Here is a 23678-nt window from a genome sequence, read left to right on the forward strand (position 1 = left end):
CCTGGTACTTACTGGAAGTGTCCTTTTTCTCTGACAGTGAACAGCTGGTGAACAGTCTTTTCGTTTGGTGCAAAATGTCCTCTTTCTTATGTGCTTTTCAGGCAATCACCCATTTTATTATAATAGAGATTTCATCATATAGATCTAGATAACAAACAGAAAGGAATAAGGCACCATAAATAGTATAGCAAGATAGGAGCAGAACATTTACAATATGTAGCAGCTCACAGTTGGTTTAACTTTATTAAAGTGCAGTTTCTGTAATAAAAGCAATGAAAATGTATGAAAGCAATTATAGAAAGAGTGTGTTTTCCAGTTACTACTATATTATGAGAAAAATAGCACTGCTGTAGAAAGAAATAAAAAGGTTATTCAAAATTACCCATATTGTATCTGTATAGGAATTATCTACAATTTCCATTTCTTTTATCAAATGCCTGGAATATAATCAGTTCCAGCCTCATCTTGTTCATTTTTGCTTTATGGGCTGTCAGAGTACCCAGAATTTCAAAAACTAGTTTTTCCAAAGCATATACATATCTCTGGAGAGAATGGAAATGACATTACAGCTAATATTGTTTTTTCAGGCTAAAACTATTCCTGTGCAAAATCAGCATAAAGTAAATGCAACACTGAAGCAGTAATACAGCCTGTTTGCCTAAACACAAAAAAATATGGTTAGTTTAAGCTTTCTTCTGAAAAGATCCAGAGATGTATTACAAACAAAAGTCTAAAGAAATTACTGTAATGGACTTCATAGTTGATTTAGGGAAATCATAATGGTCACAAAGAAGTCATAACCCAGGCCTTGGTTTGTTTTAGCACATCTGTGTGTATCTCTTGTTTGGAAATGATGAACCGAACCATACCAGCAGTAATTTCATTTTTCGGTTTCTCTGGAAGAGTAGTGAGTGAAACACACATTATGGGTTCTAAAATCTGATTTAACAAAACATCACTTGCACAGTTTTCCATTGCCATCAACTTTTCCTTCAGTGTGTGAAGTCATATTTTAGGAAAGAGGTATCTGAAGAAAACCCTGAGCAAACATGCTTGAAACACTGTTCTAATATGCCAAATTGTCTAAATCACAATCTTTCTTGATTTTCATTTTAATTGCAAAGAAATTTTTTTATAGATTTATATCTTTAGTTTACATTTAATAAATAAATGTCTTAGCATTGTCAAATATTACCCATGTCAGCTCCAGTTTATTCTGTGCATATGCACACATTCTTCTAAATAATTGTCTGAATGCGATTATATACATACAGCAGTGTGATTTAAATGGTTTTATATTTGTGCATATAGAATGTATAACTACACAATTAACAGTGTGTGTGTGTGTGTGTGTGTGCATGTTGGGAAATAATGATTTAGACTGAGAACAAGGTAAGAACTACATGGCTGGCTGGTTTCTTTTTCAGTGAGTAAGAATAAGGAGTAGTATGCAGAATTGCTGAAAGGGTAAAGAATTTGGAGACAGAAATTAGGCCTATGACCAGTTTTGTGAATTGAAATATATGAACAAAAACTGCATGCAATCAGTACAGGATAAGATCCTGATGAACAGATAAAGTCCATTACACCTGCTTTGAAAAAGTATAGGATCAATGAAACAAAGGATATTTTTGTCTAAAGGGATGCGTTTTGATTTTAGAAAATGAAACAGCAATGAAAAACATTTTAGTTTTATGTTGCTGATGTGGAGATGAAATATCATAAATCTGCTCTCTGAAAAACTAGCATGATTATGGTTACTGCTTTATATATCATTTCTATGTATTAACATACCACCACTTTATAAAACTACGTATAGTAGTCAACTAGAGATTATCTTCTTTGGTTGATTTTCTCATCTGAAAAACAAACCACTCTGACATCAGTATGGTCTTAAGAACATTTAATAACATGAAAATGAACAGAGTATTTGCTCCCAGAAAAGGATGCTGTTTTAAAAGAATTTGAGATCCATTTAGTAATAAAAACAATTATAATTACTATAACAATAATAGCCTGATTAGCTTTAGTAAAATATATTTTATTAATTCATTTCAGTTAGTTGCTCAGATCAGCCTCAATATTAAAGTGTAATTATAGTATATGCCAGGTGAATGCCACTCTCTGAAATTAATTACCATGGAGATGGCCTCATTATAATCTATGATAAGAGTTCATTTATTTTTTAAGAGCTATGTGTTTCCACTAAAGGTGAATCAAGAAGACTTTAAAGTAAATAATTAAAAGGTGAGGTGTCCTTTTACAGAGATCTTTAAGTAAAACAGAAGAATAAAAGTCTACATAAAGTGAAATGGCAGATTTTCTCTAAGAATCAAGTCCAGTTTTGACAGCTGGATTATGCCACCCTCCCTGTGCAGATAAATAACTTTATTAGCTTCTGTCATTTCTCCTCTAAGGACAGTGATCAGTACAGGCTCTGATCAGTACAGACTTTTTTCTCAGTGTCTCTCCAATAAAAGGTTGATGATCAGAGCCTTAACAATTGCCTGCCAGGATTTCTTTAAAGTGCAGGTTATATTTGATGAACATCCAGAGGAGAGAACTCCTGGTTCAAATACTTACTGCCTCTACCAAGAGAAATAATGGAAAAGGTCTCTACTACTGTGAACAGCAGTTTTTGCTAGAGGGCACCTTAATTTACTGCGAGCAATAGCTCACATATTCTCTGCCTCATGTAGACGTCCAGCCAATGCATAAACATTAGTTCCTTAGTAAAACAATATTTGTGGCGGCAATTTAGTGCAGTCAGTGAAGCAATAGTGCTTTAAGAGGTCTTCTCAAAAGCATCTTTACCTACATTTAAATGCACAGGACCTCCCTTAGGAAGTGATCAGGTACAGTTTCCTCTCCACCTCCTTTGTCAATACAGGAGTGTGTGCTCTTGCAACAGAGGAATTGTTTTATCAGGCACTTACAGTGTAGACATGTGCCAGTGGTGTCACCTGGGCAGGAATACCATCACTGAGAGACTTCATAGCAAATTGCTTCTGGAGTGTCAGTGCACTGGCCTGATAAAGAGCTGAGGTGAAGGAAAAAAAAATGCACATCTCCAAACACTTCCACAGAACTCTGGTATAGCAATGACGTCCGTCCCTTGTCATTCCGTTATGTAAACTAGCACTCCAGAGTTCAGTGGAAAATAGAAATATCAAAGCACGTGGCAGTTAGCTTCCTAAGCAACATGTGACTTCCAGACACTAAGGTCTAATCTTTGAGGGTTGTTTTTAGGAAAGTAAGGTACCTAGAAATGCACATGGGAAAATGTTAGGACTTACCCTTCCAGACCTTTCTGAAAACTGTATTTACATACCTGAGTATGTGGTGTATTTTTCAGTGCACATGAGATCCGTTCACTTAATAAAGAGAACTGAGGAGAGTAATAAGGTGCTTATTCACTGACTGGAGGATTATAGAATTCTGGAATAATCTGGGCTGGAAGGGACCTCAGGAGGTCTCTAATACAACCTTCAGCTGGGATCAGACCACGTTGCTCAGTGTTTTTATGTTACTGATCTTTGGGAGTCTCTGGAGACTGCACAATCTCTTTGGTTGACCATCTCCATGAGGCAGAAAAAGCTTCTCAGTTTAACTTAGTATATTCTAAACATCAATTCAGTGAGCTTGTGCCCACTGCCTCTTGCTGTCCCTTGCTCCACTGCAGAGTGCCTGGCTTCATCCTCTCAGTACTGGAGGGATCCTAAATTCCCCCAATTCACTTTTCTTGAGGAAGAACAAGCCCAACTCCTTCATCCTCTCCTCACAGAAAAAATATGCTCCAGCTCTCAACTATCCTGAGCTTATTGAGTTTGGGTCTTTCTTATATTGGGGTCCCAAAAATTCATGTATTATTAAGGTGTATTATTTGAAATATTTCTGTCTGAAATCAACTTTTCTGGTCAATCCAGTATTTTCCAGTTCTTTGCTCACAACACTAGACCTGGCACACACAGCACAAATAAGCCTATGCCTTAAATGCCACTATACCTATTTCTAATTAAATCAATATTTTACAAGTCAGTTTGTGGGAAAAGCATGTTCTCCAGCTACCGGTGAATTTCAGTTGCATTGAGACCACTATCTATGACTTAAAAGCCTTCAGTACAGAATTGTTCACCACAAAGCTGGGAATTGAGAGAAATAACTAAACATAATTCAGAGCAAGAGTTGCAGTCCAATCTCATTCAAAACCCTGCTTCCTCTCAACCAGAAATAGACTTGCAAAAAAAAGAAGCACCTGGGAAGTGCTGCCTGTGGTTGAATTGTGCTATGCATGTAACTGGTGATTTGGGTGAGCATTAAAGTCAGGAGTAACTCAGATGAAAACTTGTTTTAAGGTGTCTAAAATCACTGGTGCACTGGTGCATCCAAATTATAAAGGACAAAGTTAGTACACAAATTACTTGCCTTTACAAGTGGCGCAGTGTATTCTGTTCTCAGAATGAAGAATACTCAGCACTTGGGATTCTGAGCAAGCTGTCAACTTATTTTTCACCCTAATTAAGTGCACACCATACCTCACTTTTTCTCAGTCCATCATGGACTGACAGAACTTCTGTAGACAGATTGCCACACTTACTGTACAGCACACCCACTTTTTCCACTGTCAAAAAAAAATCACAAAGGACCAAAAAAAAAAAAAAAAGGAAAAAAGAAATAGAAACAAACAAACTTAGAGAAAGGCAAAATGGGAATATTATTGCTATAAATATAAATTGCTACTCTGGAGTAATCAGATATGCTCAGGGCTCCCTTTTGTGGATCATAAGACTTTACCTTTTGTGCCCCTGGTTTTGTAAGTATCAAAGTGGTCTCTATTACTCTCTGAGCCTTCTGAAATACATCCTTGGACTGAGGAGAATGAAGAAGACTTTACAAAGACAGTGGCCGATTAATCCGATGCTAAGAAAGAAGAAGAGAAAAAAAAAAAGCTTGGAAACATCTCAGTTCCTCAACAACTTAAAAAATGCATCACTTTATTACCATACATTTTAGTTTTAGACTTTTCAGGAAGGCTATTGTATTCTTTCAGAAAAGTTAAGAGATTAGTAAAATTATTGGCAAAGCAGGAACACGATTCAACTTAAGGCAGGGTCAGAACATTTTAAGTGTTTTATCAATATTTTTCATGTATTTCTTTCTCTAAGAAACCATACAGATTCAATGCCTAGAAGGAAACAAACAGAAGTTTATGTAGAAATCAGAATTGCTACAAGTTAAATCAGTGTTGGGTAACTGCTTTGCTGAGAGTAGAATTTAGGCATTTAAGAGTGTCTTTTAAAAAATATTACAGGCTTGAGAAAAGCATGGCAAGACATATCCGCTTTAGAGGTCGTAGGGACATATCTACTATCTCTGAATTTTGAGCACTGTAATCAAATGTTACTATTATTTAGACATGATCAACTGTTCTGTTAGTGATGTGGCACTGTTATTTACTCAGTAGAAAGAAAGATCTCATGATCCCTCTACTTTTCTAAAAGGCCTGGAAAAGTATCTGCTACTGCTGACCAAGGAGTCCTGAGGTGTTATTTCAGGCAACATGGAGGAACTGCTGCTGAGATAAATAAAGGAATATATTACCCACTACTAAGACATTTGTATTGATTTCAGAGACAAAGGAGATAATCAAAAGTTCATTCAGGTGTGGGACATCTAAAAATCATAGTATTAATTAGCCACAATCCACAATTTTTTTTGTTAAAACAATTGTCTGCAAATCCTGTTTCTTTAACCTGTCTGTGGTAACAGACCTTGCGCTGATAAAAACCACTTTCTGCTGAAACTTTTCCATATCAGATAATCTGAAACAACAAAATAATTTTTCGCCTTCTACAATTTTCTGTAAGGAGATGACTCCTGTTTCAGTTTGCAACTTTGGAACTATACTATACAGTGGTAATAGTTGTTTGTTTGGGCATATTTTACTAATTATTTTCCTTTTGAGGGCTAAAAGCAACATTTCACTGATGTTCATTTGAAATATTATGATAAGCATCCCTTTTTAATTGTGAATATATCGGAAGCTGGAGCAATTTTAAGGGGAAACAGAGTGCACAGAGGGAATAAATCAGCTGTATCAATGAGTGTGCTGGTAATGTCATAATACCACTAGACAGAAATGCTCTCAAAGAGCTTGTAAGTACCCACAGGAGAAATAAAGCTCCTGTGTTTGAAGCAAACTGGCATTGAATCTCTGGGAAAATGTGCACTAGAAAAGGCAAAAGGAACTCTTAGGTGATGAAAAAAAGTAATACTGAGAGATGGAAAAATACATGGGATTGGAACTTCTGCCTTTCACCAGCCCTTGAGCACAATCTGATGCTAAGAAAGAGGAAGAGAAAAAAAAAAGGTTGGAAACATCATAGTTCCTCAACAACAAATATATGCACATGTAATGTGTGTATACATGACTGTGTGCAAGAGTATGTACACAGGCATAGGTGAAGGTGACAGGTGACACTCCTAACTCTGGTGTTGCAAAGGCTGCCAAAAGTCCTAGTTAAAGTGTGGGGTGTGGGGGGATTTATACTATTTGGCTTAATTGAATCAAAGCACACTACTGCAGGATGGCAAAGCTACCATTTGTACCAGGTGACTTTGTGCATTTGATGTAGCTTGCTTCACAAAATGAGTTTACTTACAGCTATATCTGTCTTTGACAATTGGAGGCTGAGTCTTAACTCGTCGTTATTGTAGAATTAACTTTTCATACAGGGTAGTTAGATAAATGTCATGCTGTTTACTCCATTCATTTACCTTTTAAACATGTTTTATGCAGGAACATACATGACAGGCATTTTTGTGTTACTAATATGTGAGAAAAAAATATTTCTAACTACTGATTTTTGAAAAATGATGGAAGAGTACCCTGCAGGATTCCATGGAAATACAAGGATTGTGCTCTAACAGGCATCCAGCCCATGCAAACTAAGGACTGCCAGGTGACATTTCAAGAAAATTTTGCTCCCTTCAGTTTCACCAAAGTTTGAACTCTGACCACAGGAAAACCTTTCTCCTGCATATTTACATTTGCAAGGGTCCTCTGACATCTCAGCTGTAGAACTGATTATGTGGAGAGAGCTCATTGAAATAGCTTGTCTGAAGTGAAGCACAGTCCTTTTTAATTGAAAATTTGAAAAGTTTTGGCTTACTACCTGATGATACTTGGAAGGCACAAATCTGTTCTATTACTATTCTGATAAAAATCTTCTTTGCCAAGTTGCCTACAAAATTAACAATGTGTTCTGATCTCTACTGCTTATAATTTATTCTACCCCAGCTTTAGCAATGTGACTTTACTGACTTTGTTTGCTGCAGCTTTTTATCATTGCTTGCATGAAACATCGAAGGCAAGGATTAATCCTTTCTTAATTTGGGTGAACAATGATGTCAAGGTCATGACTAGCATAAAGCATGCCATCTATCTAACTTTTTGCAAAGCATGTCTCTAGCAATCTATCCCCAGAGTCAAACAGGTGACTGTTCCCTTTGCTAAAATTTCTGATGCACAGAGTCTGTATTTACCCAAGGTGAGCCCTGCTCTACATCTTCACTCAGCTGATGGACACTGAAAATGGAAGTACTTTTGATCCCCTATCAGTGCCAGAAATATTTGGCTAAACAGTGAACAGGAAAGAGAGAAGCTGAAATGAGCCTCTGGTGGGTGAGAAATAGATGTTGGGCTCTACTTCTGAGATTATTCTTTTCAAGAGAGCAATGTGGGATGATGCAGATGTCACAGTGGTCTTTTTCTTCACCACACCATATCTGAACATCTTAAGAACATACTAAAATAAAACTATTTTGACACAGAATGTGCTGAACTTTGTTAAACATTTTCTTGTTTTCAGTTTCTAGAAGTCACAGAAAATAAGGCTGGACTGGGACCTTAGAGGCATTGCCGGGACCAGCTGCTTATTACAGCACAGTTAACTACAATTAAAGTATTTTGGACATCTGTTCAAAGGTGGTTGATCACACTGGTAAATCCTTAGTTTTGTATTGTCACTAGCTTACACCTGGTCCTGGTAAGAAAAATAAGTTGTTTTGTTAGCCTGAGAGCATTTTGTTTCTTTTGTTGTTGCTGCTGTTGTCTGCATTAAGCTTTTATGTCAGAGTTATTTTTATGATTCCAAGACAAACCATAAAAACAAAAAACAGTGATGAAGAGCAGATAAAGTCCCGTTAGATTTTTGCCTTTTTGTTTTTTTTCTTTCATTTTGTTTTGAAACCTTTTTAGTGCAATTATCAGAAACCATTAGATGGGTTCAGTTTAGTGAATGCACCACAGAAGAGAAAATCAGTTCTGTGGGGAACTGGTTCCATCTCTGGAAAAGGGTTTGCTGTCACCAACTTCCCATCCATTGTGGAGAGAGCGACACTGTTCACATAATTAACACTGCAAATGAACCAGCAACTAATCAGCCAGTGATATCTCTCCAAAACATGCAATATTCACTGAGGACACCTCTACAGAAAAAAAGCATTGAGCTGTCTAGTTTGGTCAGGAAATGCATTAATTTATGTGAATATGAGCTTTACTTATCTGCATGGAGTTTGTCGTAGCAGGATCACACACCCTGTTCTCTCAGACTTGCTACGTTGTGACAGGTGGTACATGCACATTCCAGCATGATTAATAAGTTCCTATAAAATGATCAAACCACATATTTTCCACATAACTTGTTGAGGTATCGATGCAATTCCACTGTGAAATTGTTCTTAGTAGCCTCTGTAGTTCCCAGTGAAATATTAGGAATAATAAGAAAAAAAAATTCTGTTAGCTATAGGTACACTTTTCAATCCTTTACCCAAAAGAGAGGCATTGTCACCACAGCAGTTGGTGACAATGGAAAGACTCCACCAAACAGAAAATTTCTGAACATTGTTCTCTGTGGGAATTTATCTATATATATCTCTACATGTCTTTATTTCAGTTGTTGGAAGAATGAAAAAAAATTCAAGTCAGCCTCAAATCCTCCAAATCAGAATATTCTGTGATTCTGTGGCAACAAAGCAAACAAATTAGTAAAATGCCCAAGATCAAATAAACTTTTGTGAGTAGTCTGTGCTTTAATCTCTTGAGACATTTTCAATAAAGAATTTCACACACAGAGAGCTGAAATAACAAAATAGTTTAAAAACTTCCTTCACAAGAACAGAAGAAGTTGCAAATGGGTCTCCTGTAGCCTCAAAAAGGATAATATACTCTGCTACCAGTGAAAGGCAGCCAGAGAAGCAGCATGATTCCTTGAATTTTTGAGAATTGTCCTTATTCCTAAACATTTATATTTTGGTATGTTTATTCTTCATCCTGAGTTAATGTGTGTTTTTGACCAGAAAAAGAAATTAAAAAATGTTCATTAGATAAAAGAAAAAAATTCTTTATCCGGTTTGGGGCACAGTCTTCTAATTGAATACCATAAAAATTACTTTAGAAATTGTTTTTAGGGCACAATTTCTGTTGAAAGACAGCTTTATTAATTATTCTAAAGAATATTTTAAGAAAAACACATCCAGTTTCAGATGGTAGTGTCTTGGATTTCTGCATCATGTGTTCGTTTTGATTCAGGCTTGTTCTCATCCTACTTTAAAAAAGTAAGGCATAAAAAATACATTTTATCTATTGATTTTGTTCTTTTCATCTTTACAGTTCTTGAGGCCTTCAAGAAGATTCCAGTACTCAATTTCAGAGTTTATACTTCAAATGGCATTTTTTGTCATTAGTACTTAATGCTAATTTGCTTAGATACATACATTCCCATTTATTACTTTATTAAAAAGAGGTAGTGTAGGGGATAGAATATAAGAAAATAAAGATAGTGTAGAAAGTAATCTTACCCCTAAGGAGTTGTGGCTGGGCCAATCATCAAAGATTAGGAACAGGCCTGACTTTACCAGGCCACAGCTGTAAGCAATGAGAAGAAGAGTGCTATAAAAGAGTGGGGTGGCTGGGTGAGAAGGGAATGGGAGTCAGTTGCTGTTTTGTGAAGAAGAAAGAGTTAGTGGTCTGAGGAGGTGCCCACAAGAAACACCAAGAAGGTATGAAGCTTTTGTGATAAGGAGACAACAGTATGGACCCTGTGCAATAAGGTAGTACCTCTGGTCAGAGTGGCATTTTGTGGCACTTTCTGCTCTGTGCCACCTTTCACATCTCACACATAACCTGGAACCACCTACACTTTTTTTCACAGATGCTCTACCCCCCTTAAGTGGCCACAGCTCCAGCTTTCTCCTGCAGTTGAGGTGAGAATTCCCAGAACACTGCTGAGCAACATCTCTTTGTCTCTCTCCTCTCGTGCTCTAATGGTGCACTGTCACAAGTGAGCCATCTATTAAGAAAAAACACTTCTTAGGAAGTAACAAGCTACTTCAGCAAAGAAGGGTGACTTAAAATCATCAAGAAGGTCCACTGGAGGAGCTTTCTTTTGTGGGGGTTCTGTTCTTTCTCAGGTTCCCCTCCCTTGCATGTGGGCTATTTGTTGGCTGGCTTCTCTCCTAGGAAAAGCTGCAGGGTATCTATCTCCTCGATCATCTTGTTCCCGGCCAGCAGAACAGCTGAGTCCTGTGGCTTGGACGTGTGCCATTGCCCTGCAATTGCCTCCCTGAAGTTTGCTGTGTGGTTTCTTATCAATACTGCTTTCAGGCTTGTTTTTCCCATTGCAGCCTATTAAGTCAGGCAGCATTCACTCCAGAAAGTTTATAAACCAATACATTGTTGACTTCTCTGGAAAGGTCAAGAGCAGGCTTTCTATGACTGGTACTGTTCAGACTTCTTGTATGGTGCATAATATCTGAGCCTCTCCAATGCAGAGAAACAAATACTTCAGCAATTTTAGTACTTAAATACTTAATATTTAATGGTTGCTTGAAATAGTTATTTATTTAGAACATTTAAACTGATTTCACTATTATTTTGTATAAACATCCAAAATAAATGTTAGGCACTGGGACATCTTTTTGTTTAAGGAGACATGATAAACACTGATGAAAGAATCTTTCTTGCAAAATGTTGCCAATTAGCAGAAGTGTGTTTTCATCATTAAAAGCTAGAAATAAATAACAAAAAATATGCTTAAATGAGCTGGTACTTTTGTAGATGAAAATATTTTGTGTGGTGGACTAAATAAAAGGCAGATGTCTTTATAATTCTTTTGCTAAGGATCAAATTTTATCAGTGTGCCATTGGAAATATAAAACTGCTGTCAGAAATAAAGCCAAGTGTCTTCACCTCTTACAGATCTAATCAATTCACAATTAGAACTGTTGATATGCTAAGCTTTGTTTCTTTGTTTGCTTTCACATCTTTATTTTTAGGATGCTCTCTAATTCTAATATAATTTCAGTCAGTATTAGGGTTCAGTGAACACATTTTCTTTGCACAGGACTGTGTAGCAATACCTTTCTTTCTTTTCCTAAATGATGTGACTCAGTTTCCCAGATCATGGTGAAGACTGTAATGAAATTTTTCTTTTTTGATTTGGATTGCTTCTACATCTTTTTAAATGTGTCTGCTTTCTTTGAAAAGGAGCAGTAGCACAGTAACCTGAGGAAGACCGCTTTACTGCTTCTCAAGGTACACCTCCTGTTCAAACCGAAAAAGAGGCAGGGAAAGACTCAAACCCCAGGTCTCTGATCACTCTAACTCTTAGCTTGCTGCCCTGGATCTTGCTGTGGTTCAGAGGATGGTTCATTCTCTCCTGAGTTTAGAGGATCAATAAGCAGTTTCTCCAAGGCTGTAATTGTTTTCATTCCCTTACAGAGCCTCTCCACCATATCTCCAAATGTTTTGGGTAAGGGTACCTGTCTTCTTTTCTGAGGGGAGCAAATCCTTCCTGTCTGGCTGCAGTGGCACTGAGCAATGCCTGTGCCTCGTTTGCTGTCACTCTACAGAAATGGTCTCAGGTTTAAGGCTGCAGCCATCCTGGTTTGCTCTTCCAACGCTTCAGCAGACACCAGGAGGGACTGGAGGGACTGTTTATACAACCCTGACCTGCAAATGTTTACTTCATAGAGATTATAAGTGACCATTGACAATGCAGTCAATATGACTAGTTGCACGAATGAGTACTGTTCAGCAACAGCTGCAGAATTACAGCACAGATCTGAAAACAGCAACAGCTCCCATACTTGGCTGGACAAAAGGTAAAGGTCTTTGAAATCATCATGACAAGAGCAATTTTAGTGACAATCAAAATATTGCAATTTGAATCAAGACTATTCTGTGAGGACATTCTTAAGTAATCAAATTTGAATGTAAAACCTGAGCTGAAATTTGTACAAAAAACTGAGCAAGACTTTATTTTTCAAAGTGACTCTCTCCAAGTTACATGATTAATTCACCTAGTCATAGTGAAGAACCCACTAGAAAACTGTGATTGCAGGCTATTGTCTACTAAAACATTGGTGGGTGCTACAGGAATAAGTCAAAATGCGATTAAGGATTTCTTTCCTATGAATTTAATCTCTTTTGTGCTCTTTGTTCAAAATGAAAAAAAATTGAAGGGCTTATATCTGTGGTTTTGGCAAACTCATAGCACAGCAGATGCCAGCAAAAGACATTTCCTTTTCTTTACTCACCTTCAGCACTGTCACTGCAAGATAGTCTGATGAAATTCTGAATCATTGCTATAAACAAATGCAAGATTTTTCTCTCCATGTGTAAAATAAGCTATCAATTTTCCGAAATACTTCCCTTATAACATTTTGAATATGTAGAGAAAAACATATTAATATTTGCTTTGGTGAATTGCCCTAATATCTGAAAAATATGTTTCAGAATTTATTCCACATACTGAATATGCAGGATAAGTCTTTTAATATGAGTTACATTTCAAGACTTCAAGTAGATACATTCCCTTTGTGGGTAGATGCCTCATGGGCCACAGAAGTTCAGTTTTTCCATCAATGAGGAAAATGCAGAAAACAGTGATTAGAGGTGGTCCAGTGGCACACATGTGAGGAATAGGAAGTAATTATGGAATAGTGAAAATTTTTATTACATGGAGAGAAGTTTTTCAAAAGGTAGATTCTTCATTCAGCATTCTGAATGGGGATCTGGATTTAATGTGAAGCACTGACAAAAATAAAAATAGCTCCCAACAGCTGTAAGACAAAAGTTAGAACTAGTTCAAACATGACCAACAAACAAAACTTGCCAGCTTGCTATCTTTGTATCACTTTCTTACGTTATTTTTTGTACAGATCATGATATATTGTGTTTCCATTTCTATTCAGACCATTTTCTCTGCCAAAGCAAGATTTTAAATACAAAGAAAGGACAGAATGGCAAATGACCACAGAAGATTCTGAGCCCACAAGGATCACTGAGTCCAGCTCTTAAGTGAATGGCTCATAAAGTGATTGAATTCACAACTGTGGCTTTATTAGCACCATGCTCTGACCAACTGAGCTCCTCTCAGATTTTGTAGAGCCTCCATGTAGATTAGGTGTCTGAGATGTACTGTAACGTTCTGTACTGAGAAAAATTTTTGCATTTTACAATGCAAGAAATAACATGACATATAAATGCTAGCAAGAAATAACAGGGCATAATCCATTTGCACATTTTAACACAGATATACTATGACTTGCTATGATATATTAGTCTTCCGTTTAAAAAAATCTTTAATATATCTTTTAGTATTTCAGGCTTTTAATTGCTTTTAATATGTCACTTAGGGAAAGATTAATAAACCTGAGGCTTCTTTATACTAAACAGAGACAGAGCTTTACACATGCCTGAGTAGTGCCTCTGAAGTTAGACTTCTGTTCTGAAACTTTTATTCATGCAGAAAATACTAAGTGGTTTTATTTCCACTTTTTTTTCTTTAATATGCAGAAAGGGGCCAGCCTGATTGAATGACCATAACAGTTTAATAAGCACATAAAATAGCCTGTCTAATATTATGTCTTCTTATTCCATGAATTATGAGTGTTAGGACAAAAATTAATCACTGAGATGTCCTTTATTTGATATTAGCGTTTTTAGGAGGCGTCATCTATTGCAACCAGTTACTGCCTTTTTAAGATGCAATGCTGAGTTATGAAAAAAAAAAATTTAAAAAAAAATATATATATAGTGACTCCAGCTTGATGAGGGCAAGGCTGGCAGCTGAGCTCTCTTCCTGGGAAGGGTGGATCTGAATGATCTCAGGAATGGTAAAGTGCATGTGTCATGGTTTGAGCCTGGCACAGAGCCAGTGCCCCCCCATGAAAATGCCTCACCCTGGTGTCTGCTGTGAGATGTGACCAGGAATAAGCAAAACAGGCTCTAACTTAAACATAAAGAACACTTTATTACTTAAACTACAGGAAAATAGGGAAAGACTATAAGGAAAAGAAAAAAAAAGAAATTGAAAACCTTACAAAAAAACTTTCCTTCTCCCCACTCCCTGACTTTCCCAATCCGATACATTCTCCCAAAACACCAACTGCCCAGCCCGGCACGACACTTTAGTATACTCAAACTGCAGTTCATGAAGAGGAAAGTAGTCCTTCTTGTTCCATAGGCTTCTCCTGGAAACACACTGAAACCTCGTGTGCTTCCTTGTCACTTCGGCACCGCCCGGAAAAAAAGTCCTTTTGCCGCTTGTGACATCTTCCTTCCATGCCCAGTGCTCTCACCACTGAGACATGGCCAGAGCTGCTTTTAGGGTTGTCTTTCAAGGATGCCTTGTCTCACTCCAAAAAGGCACAGTCTCTGCTTTGGGACATCTGTCCCCCCCATATTTTTCCAACCCCCTGGGGCCGGGGGGTCCTCACGAATGAACCCTCCTGGTTTTGAGGCACTGCCTCCCCCTAAATGCAGTCTGTGTCACAGGAACAACTGAGTCCATGGCCACAAGAAAAGTCCAGCCAAAAGGCCACTCCAAATCATCTCTCCCCATCCAATCATCTCCACGTTCTTCGGGCCAGGTCCTTGTCTCATCTCATCTCTTATCTCCCTTCTTATTCAGCTTCGAGGAGGATTAGCATTTTTGCAAGGCCCCAATCATTAAAGAAAGGGTTAAAAGTTTTCAGTCTTTGTCTGTCCTGGGACGAGATGATACTCCCACACGTGCTGCTGCTGCGGCCGGCCGGGCTGCACCCTTTTCCCCCCCCCTTTCTCTTCCTGGGCCGGCTGCTATCACCGCCGACTCTCCCTCTCTCTCCCTCCTGGGGGGGGGGGGGGGGGCTGGCTGCCCGATGTCTCGATGTCTCTTGGGGCTCCTCCACCCTTCCATCCTTGAAGGCCCCTCACCTCCCATCTCTGTCCAGGCCCCGGGGCCTACCGCATGGCTGGCCCTCCCCCGCCCAGCAGCAAGGCCGGACGGGGGAGAGATCTGACCTCTTCACAGCGACGTCCCAAGAGACAGTGCCAAGGCCAGTGCCCTGCTTTTAACCCCTGTGTATTCTCGGAGGTGTGTCCAAACCCCACTGGCTACACCGGGTGCCAGTCTCAAACCCAAAACCTTCATTGGTTTGACCACAGCTTCCCAGAATTCCCACTCCTTCCTGGTCAAACCACCACAGCATGCCACCTCAAGTCAGTGATCCAAAAATCTAGATGATGAACTGACAGTAAAGGAAACAACCCACCACTCCTGCCAGCACACAGGTGCTCTTCACACCCCTGATTTTGTGTTTGAGAGGCAAGCAGGACCTGTGTTTGTGCAGTGGTGGAGGTTGTTCAGAAACATTGCACTAACTTTGCAACCAGGAAAGGCAGAAATCTGTCTGGGAAACTCCGGCGGACCTTGCCATGCACAGGAGTAGAATTGCTAAGGCCCATGGAAAATAAGGGGGTCATGTGTGACACTAACATGGCTCCACTAAGAGCAAATTGTGCTTGAAGAATTTGATGGCTGCCTAAAACTGGAGTATTGCATTGGTGGATAAGGAAACACCTCACCTATAGATTGAAAGACTGAGTGTTGTTCAGCCTGGAGAAGAAGAGAATACAGATATCTTCCATTTGCCTTCCAGTACCTAAAAGGGGCCTACAAGAGAGCTGGAGAGGGACTTTTTGGAAGGCATGCAGTGAAAGGACAATAGGGAGCAGGTTTGTCTTTAAATTTAGGTTTGACACTCTTTGCTATGAGGTGGTGAGGCACTGGCACAGGTTTCCCTGGGAAGCTCTGGATGGTCCATCTCTGGAAGTTCGCAAGACCAGACTGGATGGGGCTTTGGGTAATGTGGTATATTGGAAGGTGTCCCTGACCATGGAAGGAGTTTGGAATTAGACAATCTCTAAAGTCTCTCCCAACCCAAAGAATTTCATGAATCTGCAACTCTGTGAATTTATTTTGGAGAAATTTCATAGACTATTAAGTATTTATATACTTGTGTAAAGTCCCAATTTTCAGTGTACATACTTTTTTTCCTGCTTTTTGCCCACAGATGTGTCCAAATGTTTGCCATTTCCAGCACACTGGTAACTAGAAAGATGATGTAGCTCAGTAAAGTAATTTTTAAAATACCAAAATAATAGGCATCACTTTAGGATTTAGACTTTATTCAGTGACTTTTATTCATGGAAAGTGCATCTGCTTTTTCATTTCAAAGTACAGGTTGAATATTAGATTTAAAGCAGCTATCCACAAATACACTTCCTGTTTGAAGAAGGAGAGTTTAGTAAAAGCTACTTGATGAAGGCACACAAGTTGCCACCAGTTAAAAAAGACTGAATGCACATTCAGCTGTCATTGAAGTGAGTATATTTAAGTGCCTTGTTGAGAGGCACTCGAGCTTCTCCTGTCTGGGATAATGCTCAGCCTATGAGTGTTAACATCCCTCTAGGTTTAGGACTCAGCTGTGCACTATGCACCTTCTCCTCTGCTCCTTTGTGAGAGAATGCCAGGCATGAGCCTCAAGAAAGAACCAGAAGTCACTCTGAAGAAGTGAAAGCTTGGACAGACAAGAGGTGAGAGCCCCAGACCTGCACAGCCTTCACAAAAAAAAGAAAAATCTTGATGCAGTTTTAAATTCTGAGCTGAAGGAGGTTACCCAGTAGAAAAGATGAATTCGTAACTATCCAATCTAAACAAGGTGCAGAGAAACCAAAGTACTGATCCTAAAACACATTTTTAAAAATTTAATGTTTTCAGCTTTTGGGAGGAACCAGTAGTAATACCCTATAGTAAAGATAATTTTTAAAAGTGTGTGAACACATAATGGAAATCAAGTGTTTCTGTTGTATTCAGTAGATTGAAAACTACTTCAAAGCACATAACCTGAACCAAATAACATTGGTTAAGGACACAGTCCTTGACCTGGGTTATTTCATCTTCCAATTTGTAAATTACCCACCATTTTTGCATATATTCAAGGAGGCTTAACATAGAAGTAGCCTTTTTCTTTCCTAAATGCCGCTTCCTAAGTTCTGGCAATTAATCATCTTTTAGGTTATTTATAACATATATAGAGAAAATTTTCTTCTTATTTGTGGAGGGTATCATCTCTTGTGTTTTCCCTAAAACCCACATTCCTTCAAAGGAAACATGAAGATTACTCCACAATTTAAATTTTATAACTTATAAATTAATTTATACTTAATGTATATTCTTTAAATAAATTTAATGTATTATATTTTAAATTATTGATATTGAAAGGAATTTTAATGCCTTCAAAAAAGGAATATTAAATCCCTTTTTTCCTAAGAAATTGTTTAATGTTAAGTAGTATTTCTATATCAGCTCACTGGCTGATATTTGAAAATAGAAAGTGCAATCAGCCATATTCCAGAGCTAAAGAGAAACCAAGTGAATTTTGTTATTATTGTGTCAATAATGCATAAGACATCTCAGGACATTGCTTCTCTCTGTTAACCCATGGCTCTTCCAGTGAGGGGTGGTTTCATCAGAATTAAGCCATAAGTTAATATAGCCAATGCAAACTTAATTTCTAGAGTCTTCTCCTATCCAGATTTTATAGTTGTTCATCAGTGCTTCAGGGTTAAATGAAGAAGAAAGTAGAATCCCATAGGACAGTGGAAGACAGCTCTCAGCGTAAGACACATAATGAATCGTGATGTGCATTACATGTGTGCCCATCATGAAAACCCAGGGAATTTGTGTTTTCCTGTGGTCTTTGGCAATAGGATATTCTGCAGTGATTTCTCAGAGGTCCCAAGTTATCAGGCATTAGTGAACCTGTTCATGAATCTGGCCACTCTGTGATTTAGCTCTGTAGTTGCTATGGTTTTACTGGGTAAGCAGGCTAGCAGTTGTACAAAGAGAGGCAGAAAACACCTGCAATAAATGAGATTAGTAAGGAAGTTGTGGCTGGTCTGACATAAGTCCTTGAGGTGCTTTTATGCCATCACACAGCAGAATCTATTTGGTATGATTCACAATGCTAGAATCACAATACTGAAGTGTGACTCCTGCCATTCAGGGTAAGAAAGAGCAAGAGGGGATCTTTTTTAATCAACACACATAGCAAGGTTTGTCAGAGCCATGAAATCCTGGCTTAAGTTCTCAAGGACTTTTGAAAAAGATTTAATAAAGAAACTTCTGTATTTTATGTTTCATGCTACCTAGAGGATTTTCAATATTAAATGGAATTGCAAAAGCATAAGAAAGTGAATAAAAAACCCAAACCACAATACAAGAAGAAACATGGGAAATCTTTTTTAGCTCACTATGCATTTTCAGAGATCAGCATCAAGTGAAAAGAACATAATGTAGCCAAGCTTCACAGCATCAACAGTAAATTCAATTTCTGACCTAACAAAAAGACATGTCCTGCAAAGTCTGATGACATCTGACTGCAACCATATTAAGAAATGTCTCAAAATTATTTTGAATGCAGCCAGTGCACTAAAGAAATATTCTTACTCCTTTTCAAGTCAGAAAAGTGACAGTAACTGATAGATGTTTTATTAAGGGATTTGCAGACATTTGTAAGAATGTCTCTAAGACAAACCTTTTGTTTTGCTTTAGGAGGTAAGAAATACAGAAAGATGTTAGTAAGCCTGGTACGATCAAGTGTCTGGAATAGTTAACTTTTATTAAGTGGAAGATGAGACAATACAGACAACATTTTAATACCATTTAACATTTTTCAGTAGAGCCACTCAGTCACATTTCCTGTTCTCCATTAGACCCACAGACCATAATGGCTTTGTCTGTATTAATGTCTTAAATCATACCCAGGAATGTTCCCAGGCACTGGGAGATGTTCATCTATGCTGTCAAGTGCCTGAAATGTCCCTTGGTGTGATTTTGGCACATGCACCACTCTTCTTAGTAATTCCCAGGCATGATACCCAAGCAGAGGGTGCTTCAGGAGCCTTTCCCAGAGGGACTTTTGCGTGTGGTCACTCTATTTTTGGAGACTAGGAAAATCAACACAAGCTCTACCAGCTGGCTATGGTGCTTGGGATGCACATCTAATTTGGTGGTACAGAGTCATGTGTTAGCCACTTAAAGGTCATGGGACTGGTTGCCTTGCACTATCACTGGTGCAAAACAGAAATAATCCAGGTGAAAAGATACTTATATTAAACTGATAAAAGTGAGAAGAAAGTGAAGTTTCAAATTCAAATGATACCAAACAATGTTTCAAATTAACTTTGTTTTCCAGCAATTACACATGGTATGTCTGTTGTTTGACAGAAGCACGAGAAGGAGCAAAGAAACAATTATGTAGGTAGTTCATTTTCAGTAATGCAATTAACTGGGGAAGAACACAAAATTACATATATAATGCACACTATTATTGCTGTTATTGCATATGTCACATACATATTCACATATAATAGTTTGTCTCAGAAGCAACATGTTATCTTTGTCATTTGAGGAATTCTTGATAGGAAGGTGACTCATTTAGAGATAAATTATCCCTACAAGTTAATCTAAGCACTGTTTAGAAACAGAAAACAAATGAAACATTAGATACATAGAACATAAAGAAAAAGACTGACAGTTCAGAAAAAAAGCCATGAGAAGAAATAAGATAATCTTGGCATAGGCCTTATTATTGTCTTCTACAGCAAGTTAAATCAATACAGCCTCTGAAAATGTTACTCAATGTCTCCATGGTTCAGTGCAGGAAGCAGGATTTAGCCTGCAGCAAACCTGCTGCATGTTTCCTATGGACTATGTGTGTGAGCTGTACATAATGATGTAAATAACCATGGCCCACAAAGTTTTCCTTGGCAAGGCTTTGGACTCAGCCTTCTTGCAAGCACATGAGATTTTATTTTGGAAGGCTGTTTTTATCCAAAGTATTTATTTCTGCTGAAGTGGAGATCCATCTTCTGACTGACTTGGTATTCTGGAAAGCTGGGCCGTGTGCACATGCTAAACAAATCTCTCTTGGACTGGTGCCCATTCTCTGCCCTCAGGAAAAGTGGTCTGGCATGGCTTACGTCCATATGGCTTAAGTGCCTGCCTCAAAATACAATGCCCACATCTATGCTGCCTGCCGAGCAGAGTCTGTGGTCCATGCCATCTCCAGAACTGTGGGCACACATGGAACTGCAGTCTGGTATTTGCCTGGGAAGGGGCTCATTCACTGTATAACTGCAGCAAGGAGCATGCTAGCAAGGAAACTTTGTGAGTGACCAAAGGATGGTGTGTGAGCCTGAGCTCCATTCCAATCTAGTTTCCCAGACTTTCTCTACTGGGCACTCCCGCTGTCCTTATGGCTTTTGAAACATTTAGCTCTTGTTGGCTTGTTCCTGCCTGCCTTCTTGGACACTAAAAAATGCTTCACTAGCAGACAGGATTTCAATGAGCATGAGGAAATTTGTTTTGCTTGGTCTAGAAAAGTAGGCATAGAAAGATAGACTATCATGCCCTTGACAGAAGATAGAAAATACCTTGGAGTTAAGAATGCTCTTAATAGAAGCAAATATCAAAAGTACAAGTGGCAGAGCAACCAAGCGAATAATAAAAAATAATTTAGCCTTTCAGAATAAATGCATTATTTAGGCCTTTTACCTTGATAACAGCAAAGAAAATATCAAGCAATCAATCAGTTCTTTGTACAGAAGATACCTTCCAAATGACTGTAAAAATTTTTGCATATTCAGAGTCAAATCCATGTTCTTGATGGCTGCACAAAATTGGATCTCTGTTAGAACTCAAATTATGTCAAAACTGTATGAACAGCAGTGAAATTGTGATCCCAAAGAAAAGAAGCTCCAAGATAGTTATTGTTGTTTTTTCTTTTGTCTCTTTTCCCTATTGATTCTATGAAAACCAACACTTGGATGATTTGACATGCCTCTGCTTTGTTTCTGTAAGTATTTACAAATATGTAACTCTATGCATTTTTATACACATTTAAGCATCTGAAATTGAGCATCTATTTATACAAACATAAATCTCAATAAGTCTCTTAATAGGGCCTGAGAAACTAGAGCAGCATAAACTGTGTATTTTTTACACTGATGCCGTGATGAGGAGACAACAGAAGACCTTTGAAATTTCATCATGAGCTATTTCTGACCATAGATAAATCTCTATAGTTTACTTGGGCCACCTCAGAAGTCTAATTTTTTGCAACAAAATTTTCCACCTTAGGGTATTCTGATGATTATATTCAAACACATGGGCAATATTATTTATGTTTACTTAAAATAATCCAAAAATTATCTTCTGCAACACAAGGAACACCAGCTCTGTAGGACAGCCATAATGAAAAACTTTTGGCAGAAAAACATTCTGTAAAACTTTCTAGAAATTTGAAGAACCCACTCCCTCCATATTGTAAATTAAATCTTTACTTTTTCAACTATAAATAAAAAAAAAAAAGAAAACATAAAAGATATTTCTAGATATTTCTTTTGTATATTTTTTCTAGATATTTCTTTTGTATATTTTTTCAACCATTGGAAAAGTTAAATGAGCATTGTTTTGCCTTCAATCATCAGGCAACAAGAGCAATAGAGCTAAATAAAATTATGCTATTAAGGAGACACACGCAGTACACATATTCCTAGTGAAGACAATTTTTGGCAGTTTTTCTGAGATTTCATAAAAGCTATCATTTGTGCAATCTGAGTAACTTCCTTAATGAGCCATCATTAAGAAATTGTTTTTCATAATTGCCCACTTTTGAAGGTTCAAGTAATCTCTTCATTTCAGACTCTTCCATACAAGGGTGAATGTCCTTAGAAATTATGTGGTTTAATAACTTTCACCCTCCTAAATCATGAAATAAATATTAGCTCACCAGCACAAGTGGTTTACAGCTATTATATGGATCACAGGCTAGGGATCTTAGCTGAAATATTTAATGCTGGAAATTATACATTTTCAGATACAAAACCAAACACTAAGTGAAGACATATGCTACAATAAACACATCTACAGACATAGTAGCTAGGTGTGAAGAAACTGAAGTGTTCCTCCAGGTTCCTGTACTTGAAAATTACTTTAAACATTTAGATGAACAATTTTTTAGGTATAAGTCTTTTTCATGGAGCTCATTTTGATATCTAGCCTAAAATTTGGAATCACGATTACCTTTCTTTGCTGGTTTTTTTTTCCCCAAATTGATAAAATATATCAGAATTTCATCAGAGTCTCTTTTACTGTAATAAATATGTAGTTCCTTCCATACAAGTCCAGTTTATTTCTGCAATAATATAACTTCTATTCAATTGCAATCAAGTCTCAGAGGGTTAAAACCCTAAGCAGATGTTGCAGTGAGGTTCTGGGGTGCAGTCGTACCCCAGACCCCATAAAGATTATGGTAATTCCTTACAATGTTTGAATGCTATGCTAAAAGTTGCTTTGTATCCTGATATAGTCTAATTAATGAAGAGTAATGGGAGATATTAATTACTTTCTCATTGCTCAACTCACTTGGCATACCTGGTCTATCTACCTGGCAGGAGCTAACAGGAATGGCCAAAAGATTTTCATGTGCTTTATATGCAAAGTAAAAAATAAAGTGAACAGTACCTGCAAAACTACTTTGGGAATAAGGTTCTTGAGAAAAACTAACTAGGATCCATACAACTGTCCCCTCCAATGCCAAAGATCACTCCCTATTTCCTTTTGTTGTCTCATGGACAGAAAACTGAAGAAAATAAAGGACCTTCCCCTGGAGAAGAGAAGGAGAAAAACTTTTTAACTCATAAGGAGAACGCAAATATTCATTGCAATGACAATATCAGTCACAAAAAAAGCTAAGCATCATCTCCAGTAAGCTGTGGTACTTTATTGCTTCCTTTGAAGGTACATAAAAAAAGTCATTATCATTTTTTTCCACCTAAAGAAAATAGTTGATGAGTGTGAGTGTTACAGAGCAGTCATATAAACAACTTTTCTTGAACGGAAAGTCTTAGTGTACATGAAAGTCTCTACTTACCTAGTTAGTTTTGCTTGCTTGTCTTGATTTTGTTTATGTTGCCAGAACTGCAGAGACTGGGCATAGCAAGAATAGCATCTACAACCTGAAAGCTTTCCACCCAGCTGCTGCTGCTTCTGGCCCCTCTCAGGACAGAGCTCAGGCCTTCTCAACAATAAACTGAAACACCAGTGTTGCTGTCTTTGAGTTTGTGGTAAGAAAAGAAATAGAATTTATTGTGGCCTTTTTGTTTATATTTCTATAATAAATCATAAATGGCAGTTAGTTTTATCATACTGTTAAGTATTAATTTCTGTACAATGATCAACTTAATTGTTACATTTTGTTACATCTAATTTAAATGATTGATT

At 37.7% G+C, this 23678-nt stretch overlaps 1 long non-coding RNA gene across 2 annotated transcripts in view; it reads right to left on the minus strand.

Moving 5' to 3' along the window:
- Positions 1 to 23678, minus strand: part of LOC113458668 (uncharacterized) — a 97991-nt gene that overhangs the window by 12770 nt on the left and 61543 nt on the right. For both annotated transcript variants that reach the window (XR_012579023.1, XR_012579022.1), the window contains exons 2-3: positions 4795 to 4920; positions 13 to 144 (exon numbers count right to left, since the gene is read on the minus strand). This is a non-coding gene — a long non-coding RNA (uncharacterized LOC113458668). The remainder of the gene's footprint in view (positions 1 to 12; positions 145 to 4794; positions 4921 to 23678) is intronic.

The sequence above is a fragment of the Zonotrichia albicollis genome, chromosome 2 (genome assembly GCF_047830755.1).
Source record: "Zonotrichia albicollis isolate bZonAlb1 chromosome 2, bZonAlb1.hap1, whole genome shotgun sequence".
NCBI classification, from domain to species: Eukaryota; Metazoa; Chordata; class Aves; order Passeriformes; family Passerellidae; genus Zonotrichia; species Zonotrichia albicollis.